The 6,937-nt window shown below is 50.3% G+C and overlaps 1 protein-coding gene across 2 annotated transcripts in view; it reads left to right on the top strand.

Moving 5' to 3' along the window:
- The window catches only part of Ajap1 (adherens junctions associated protein 1), a 138,839-nt gene extending 136,455 nt beyond the window's left edge, over nt 1–2,384 (top strand). For both annotated transcript variants that reach the window (XM_008829373.3, XM_008829372.2), the window contains exon 6: nt 1,221–2,384. The gene's annotated coding sequence lies outside the window, so the exon portion shown is untranslated. The remainder of the gene's footprint in view (nt 1–1,220) is intronic.
- The last annotated feature ends 4,553 nt before the right edge of the window (nt 2,385–6,937 follow it).

Below are 6,937 nucleotides of genomic sequence, written 5' to 3'. Positions count from 1 at the left end.
GATCTTAGGAATAAGAAATGGAAAGGTTGGGGCTGGAGAGATGGCTCAGCAGTTAAGAACACTGGTTGTTAATCCCAGCACCCATATGGCAGCTAACAACTGTCTGTAACTCCAGCCCCAGGGATCTGACACCCTCTTCTGACCTCCTCAGGCATTGCACGACACGGGTGCACTTACATACATGCAGGCAATGCACGCATATACATAAAATAAAAATAATAAATAAAATATTTTAAAAATATTTTAACATAGGTTCAAGCACAAAGGGTTCCAATGTTCAAGTGAGGCACACAGAGAGCATGGGTGTGGGTTTTCAAAGAAAAGCGTCCTAATGGTGACTGTACATCACCATCCCTCCCCAACCAGTTTTTCTCTTCGATAACTGAGATTACTGCCATGCAGGCAATGCACGCATATACATAAAATAAAAATAATAAATAAAATATTTTAAAAATATTTTAACATAGGTTCAAGCACAAAGGGTTCCAATGTTCAAGTGAGGCACACAGAGAGCATGGGTGTGGGTTTTCAAAGAAAAGCGTCCTAATGGTGACTGTACATCACCATCCCTCCCCAACCAGTTTTTCTCTTCGATAACTGAGATTACTGCTTGGCTCTGGAGATGTTTTAGACAGAATTACAATCTGATGATCTAAAACCAGGAGCCACAAGGGTTGCACAAGGCGTTTGGGAACCTGTGTTTTCCCTGTATGTATCTGGTGTGATTCCTAGATAACTGTTGGCTGGAAAAGCCGGGCATGGTGGCGCACCTTTAATCCCGGGACTTGTGAGACAGAGGCAGGCGGATCTCTGTGAGTTCGAGGCCAGCCTGGTCTACATAGTGAGTTCCAGGCCAGCTGGGGCTACAGGGAGACCCTGTCTTAAAAATACCAAAAAAAAAGAAAAGATAAAAGTCTGTGGAACTCTTGCTGGTGAGAGAAGGTTCTACCTGATGCCTGGAAAAGGGTCCCTTTTTCCATCTCAGCCCCCCATGCCCACCCCGTTTTCCGAGTCCTTCTACCCTGCATCAGCCCCTTCTTAGGAGGCTCAGGGCTCCATAGATCATGGTGATATGCACAGAGGGGCCTTCTGCATGGTCCTGGGCTCCCTCCAATCCCTGGTGACCGGAAGCTGCCCATGTGGGTTTTTTGAGTGGCCGTGGTGGGCCTCCACGTGCCCAGGCCTCCTGTTATCTAACCTCTTCTTTTCTTCCCACACAGGACTCCGTTGGTGAACCTGTAAAAACAAAACAACAAAACAAAAATTACAAAACCTATAACTAAACTATCTAAGAGGGAGGGTCCCGCACCTGCCTCTTCTGTTTGCCCGTGGGAAACTCAGAGCGGGATGCTCTAGGCCAAATCTATTTTTGTAAAATTGCTCGTGCCTAGGGGTGATCCCTTCTCCCAGAGTTTTCTGGAGAACAGAAAGAATTGCAAGAGAGGACTGGAGACCGAGCAGGGGAAGCCACGCTAAAGGACGGGAGCAGCTAAAGGACGGGAGCAGCTAAAGGACGGGAGCAGCTCCCGATGCCTGGGACTCACACCACAATTCTGAACCTGTGCCAATAATACCATTATGTGCCATGTACCGACCCAGAAGCTCGGCCAGAGCTGAGCCCAGCGAACCACGCGAAGAAATCTTACAGAGGACGGGGTGGGGTCTCTTCCGGAAGAATCACTATTTCTGGTTAATATACATATATAAATATATAAATACCAACAGACACACACACACTTTTTTTGTACTGTAGCAATTTTTGAAGATCTTCAATGTTCCTTTTTAAAAAAAAGAATTGTGTTATAGTTACAAAATCTGATTTATTTAACATGCTTAGTATGAACAGAATAAACTCGTGTTTTCTACTTGGGCCACTCACATCAGAGGCTGCACACACACACACACACACACACACACACACATACCTGCACATGCATACATACATGCATTTATACGCATATATTGGAAATACAGTTCCACAGGTGAGCATAATCTTTATTCCTGGTGACCTGGTATTTCGTTGCCGTTCATCCCAGGGGACAGCCTCAGCCCAGACGATGAGGCCCTTAAATGACATATTACCCTTTTCTTGTCAGATGCTTGCCAAGTGCCACTCAGTGTGTGGCTTGTCACCCTGGGCCAGAATCAAGAACACCGTGGTTTTCTATATATATGTACACACACATGCATATATGTTCTCTTTCTTCCTTTAACTGTCTGAAGATGCTACCTAACAGCCATGCGCACATTGACGTAGCTGGCTGCTGACGAGTTGGCCTGAGCACCAGGTTGGGTGGGTGGTGGATTCTCGAGCATTTGTGTTATACAGGAATAGACTGAATTAAAGAATTTCCAGTTCCAAAAATTAAAGGAATATATCCTCACGCTGTGTGTGCGTATATCAGGGCAGCGAGTAGGAACACATGAAGCACCACGGTTCTGTGCGTGCCCAGCCCACGTGGCGCCTGCTGGCTACACTGCAGTGTGGGCTTCTTCTTCCCACATCATCGGATGGACATGGTACTTTTTGACCAGGATTATTGGGGAAACTGAACACCCAGTGTTGTGCTTTGCCATTAGTCTGTCTACTACGGGGCTTCCCAGGGATGCTAGACTGGTGTTTCCACCCCACCACGCCCACTGGATTGGAATGCCTGCCATGCCCAAGGAAGGTAACTGCCCCCAATCCCGTCTTACCAGACCTCCCCGTCCTTTAGGCTCCCCATCAGTAGCTGTGCTGGAAGGGAAGGGACCTTGGGACCCATTCCACAGCCTGACACTTTTCCATGTTAGAGACAAAAGCCCAGATTGGGTGCAGGGTGTCTTCTCCTCTGCCTGGCCCAGTTGCCACACAGTGTCACTGAGGAAATGAGTGGAGGAGTGGAAGGAGAACCCGCAGACGAGGCTCAAAGGTTGAAGTCCAGACAGATTGCTTCCTTTGTCTTCACTTACTCATTGGGAGACTAAAGTTCTGATTCTTGTCGGGGACCCGGTTGTCCCCTGAAACACTTGGACATACGCTTGGCAAGTGTAGTTGTCGTGGTTCCTGAGACGTGAAGGTCGATGTGAAAGGTGGAGCGCGAAGGCTGATTTACAGACCGTACAGACATACGGCGGTCTGTACGGTGCCTGCTCAAAATTTAGAAGGCGTTCCTTTGGACTTTGTTTTGTCCGTCCCCATATGCTGGAAGCTAAGGCGGTTACCAAGACAATGCATACAGGGGGTGGCTCCAGATTCCCCCATGGCGCTGGACTGTGAACCTCTCCCTGCACCTCATCCGGTCTCCTTATCCTCAAAGCCCTCTCACCAGAGGCTCTACGGCCTCCCTGGCTCCAGGCGAGTGAGGCAAAGTCAGAGCTGACAGGACATGCTGTAGGCAGTGGAGGCCTGCTGCTCAAAGTAGGGACGTTCTGAGCCCCAGAGCAGGTGCAGTGGGAGACAGGGTGGTGAAGGCACCTGCTGTCCTTTGGGCTGCAGCTCCGCCCTGTCTGACCCCAGGACACGGGTTGCATTCTGGGTCCCGTGAACGCTTTGCAGAGTCCCTGAGACCGACTATTGGAGAGAAAATATAAACAAGTCCCAACTCTCACCAACTCGTGGCAGCTCCTTTGATGCACTGAGAGGAGGGCTGTGGGGTCCAACCAGGTACAGGGTGTGTGTGTGTGTGTGTGTGTGTGCGTGTGTGTGTGTGTGTGTGTTCACGCACCATATCAGAGAGCCAGGGCCAGGCCAAAATCTCCCAAAGCAAACTTCCCAAAGGCTGCCGTTTCCTGCAGAATGTAAAGACACTGGTTTATTCTGAAGTGCTCACCTTGCCTCTTCGCCCTTCGACTGGAAACACATTTGCAGAAGAGAACATGTCAGTCTGGGGGATCCCACAGCTCAGGCTTGTGGGAACCCCTGCAGCCCACACATGCCTGGTGGGGTAGAGAGGCAGTGCGCCAAAGCTTGGTGTTCCCTCCTTTCTCTCAAGCCCTGGAACCATTTGCAGACATCCACACTCCAAGGACTTGCTTCCGTTCCTAATGGAAGTTACTAAGGAGGGTCGTGGTGGTGAAGTCCCCAGATGTAGGTCCACTTCTGTCCTGCCCTTTGGTTTTCCACAGTCACAGGCTTCCTAAGCAGCCAACCCCCTGACCATTGCCCACCACCCAGCCATCCACCCTATGGCTCTTTGAGTAGCTGTCTTTGTCTCTTGGTTACTCTCTCAATGCATGGTCAAGCTCAGTTCTAGGGTTAGTCACTTCCAGTCTCCGTGGGGTTGGTGTCACTTTCGTGTGGTTAAAACGAGTACATGGTTGTGCTGATTTCCACATTTTGAGAGTAAAAGGCAAGATTTCCCAGCACAGCCTGGGAAGCCTCCTGATCCTCTCCTGGGCTCAGCTTCTTGCCAAATCTGAGACAGAGCCAGGCATGTGATCACTGTCCTCCCCAGGAACTGCTTCCCGCACAGTGAGGTGCATGGAGACACCCTGGGCAGGCAGGGCTGTGAACGCTCCCATTTGGCAGCCTCCTCACGGGGAAAGACGAGGCCCTGGGCTCTTCCTTTGGTTCTGGTCTTTCCTTCCCACTCTGGAGACTGGGTATGGGTAGACTTCTGCCACCTCTGACCCCCAGGTGTTCCCTTGGAGACCTCACAAACTCTCTGCACTTGGTACTCAGGGAGTTTGCTATTACCGCCATGATTCCGCTCTCTTAAATCCTTTCTTCTGAAGCAGAGAACTCTCCCAGGAGCGTTCTGGTCTCAGGCAGCACCGTCCCTCAGGGGTCCATCTTGTGTGAGGATGTTCAGCTCATCAGCCTAGTCTTAAAGTGAGTTTATCTCATAAAACAATCTCTGAAGGAGAAGGAAGAGAAGAGAGAGAGGAAAGAGGAGGGAAGAGAGAAAGAGAGACAGAGACAGAGACAGAGAGAGAATCCCATCCCTGCTCATTCTGAAGTTTGGAAAGCTGGGCTGATCCAGCCTCTTGGAAGACAAGATGAGGAGGCAAGATGAGGCTAGACCACACCGGGGCTAGAGCCTCCCAGTCATTCCTTCCAAACCATCAAAGGGTCTGACTCTTGTTTGTCAGTCTATTGGCCGTTGTCCTCTTTCACAGGGACGAGCTCAGAGCTCAGGAGTCCCAGTGCTCCCGGGGACTCAGGTCATGAGAAAGATATCCGGATTCCTGCTGCCTAGACCCTTCCTGGTCTCAGCTTGTGAGTCCCTTGGGACGCCACTCACATAGGCAGATAGTAAAGATTCTTCCTGCCTTGTGATTGGCCGGCCACTCATTCATCCATCAAACTAATACCATATAAGCCACAGTCCTGCCCTTGGGGGTTTCTCATTCTGCTATGAGTGAACAGTTACCACACAAGCACTTACAGTGATACACAGGATGCCACCCCTCGCTTAATAGAAGGATGGTCTGGAACCGAATGGCCCAGGAAAACCTTGTTCCTAACACCCAGATAGAAATGCAGTGCAGAGGCATGTATGTGGTGCCAAACCATTACAACGGGCTCTACCTGGCTCTCCAGCGAACCTTGGCTCAGTCCAGTGAGCCAAGATCAACACTGTCCTGCTCTCTTGAGCTCTTCCTCTTCACATCTGCCCTGACTCTAGCAGTTGACCAAGTTCAAAGAGGTCAGAGACTCAGTCCCAGGCACCAGGGTACCCTGCTGGTTCTAGGAGGCAGCTGGGTTTCCCAAACTCCCCTCAACACCCGTGGCGCTCAGCCCCAACCGTCTCAGATAGCATCTGCTTTTAAGTAAGCAGTTACTCCAAACATGCTGTGATTCATGTGATTTTGGAATGGTTACTTTGGCGTGGTTTGGCAGTTTCCCCTGCCTTTCTGGTGTTTGATTGTTTGTTTGTTATCTGATGTAAATAGCACAGCCCACATAAGTGAGCCAAACTCTCGTCGTCTGAGAATCTTTGATTCCTCTTTCCTCTTATTTTACATCAATGAAGGCAGGCTTCTGCTTCATTCTGAGCCGAGACCATGTACAAGTTGCTCGGAGGTCCTTAAGGACCCCGTGGAATTCTGGAATATGCTAGTGGCCCTTCCCTCCAGAGCAAGGTCACGTGCAGCTTCGTGTCTTTCCGGCTTTAGGCCTTGCGTTGTCAGAAGAGGGTGGAAAGGGATTCAGCAAGGAATTGTCCTCCTTTCTGTTACCCCAACCATCAAAGCAAGAAAAGAATGGGCTGCTGCCTCTGCCTTCGAGTCATTCTAGAAAGATCTCCGCTAGCAAGCACGCAGTGGCTAATCCGCAGAGTTCACCATGCAGCCATGGAGCCTGAGCCAGGAAGCTCACCTGTGCACAGGACACTGCTCTCCTGTACTGAGGGGCCAAAACTAATCCTTGGCTTGTACTTTGCCACAAGAGTGGCCTCACCCTCTCTGACAGAACCAGAGATGGCCAGCCTGGTGCAGGAGAGTTAGCATGCCCCCTCAGGTCTGTTCACTTTGGATGCAAGTGGTAAGTATGAATCTTGATGGACACACAACTGGCCAGGAAAGCTGTATGCATCATGGTCTAAATGTAGAATGAGCTAGAGGTGCCCAATCTCGGCTCTTTAGGGCAGCGGTGGGCATCGACAGCAGGGCAGAGGGAAACTATAGAGTACCAGCTCCCAGAAACAGGACCACCCATTACTCCTGCAAACACACAGCCACAGCCACACAAGAGAACAGTCCCTAGGCTCGGCATGCGTCTGTATTGCTGCTGAGAGTGCGGATAAATCCTTCTGGGAGCCTCATCACCTTCCCTTGATGGATTCCCTCCTGAGCTCTCTGCGAGGGGCTGGACATTAAATCAAGGGAGTTCTTTTGAATGGACCCATGAATCCAGGTCACATATCAGGCATCCTTGGCTTAAGAGACAAAAATGGGGCCTACCTTATGCATCTGGGACACTGAAGCCGGGATAGTGGGGGGGGTACTGAAGCCC

The sequence above is a fragment of the Nannospalax galili genome, unplaced genomic scaffold (assembly GCF_000622305.1).
Source record: "Nannospalax galili isolate Female #2095 unplaced genomic scaffold, S.galili_v1.0 scaffold1254, whole genome shotgun sequence".
Classification (NCBI taxonomy): domain Eukaryota; kingdom Metazoa; phylum Chordata; class Mammalia; order Rodentia; family Spalacidae; genus Nannospalax; species Nannospalax galili.
The sequence above is the reverse complement of the archived record's forward strand: the minus strand, read 5'-3'. Positions and strand labels throughout refer to the sequence as shown.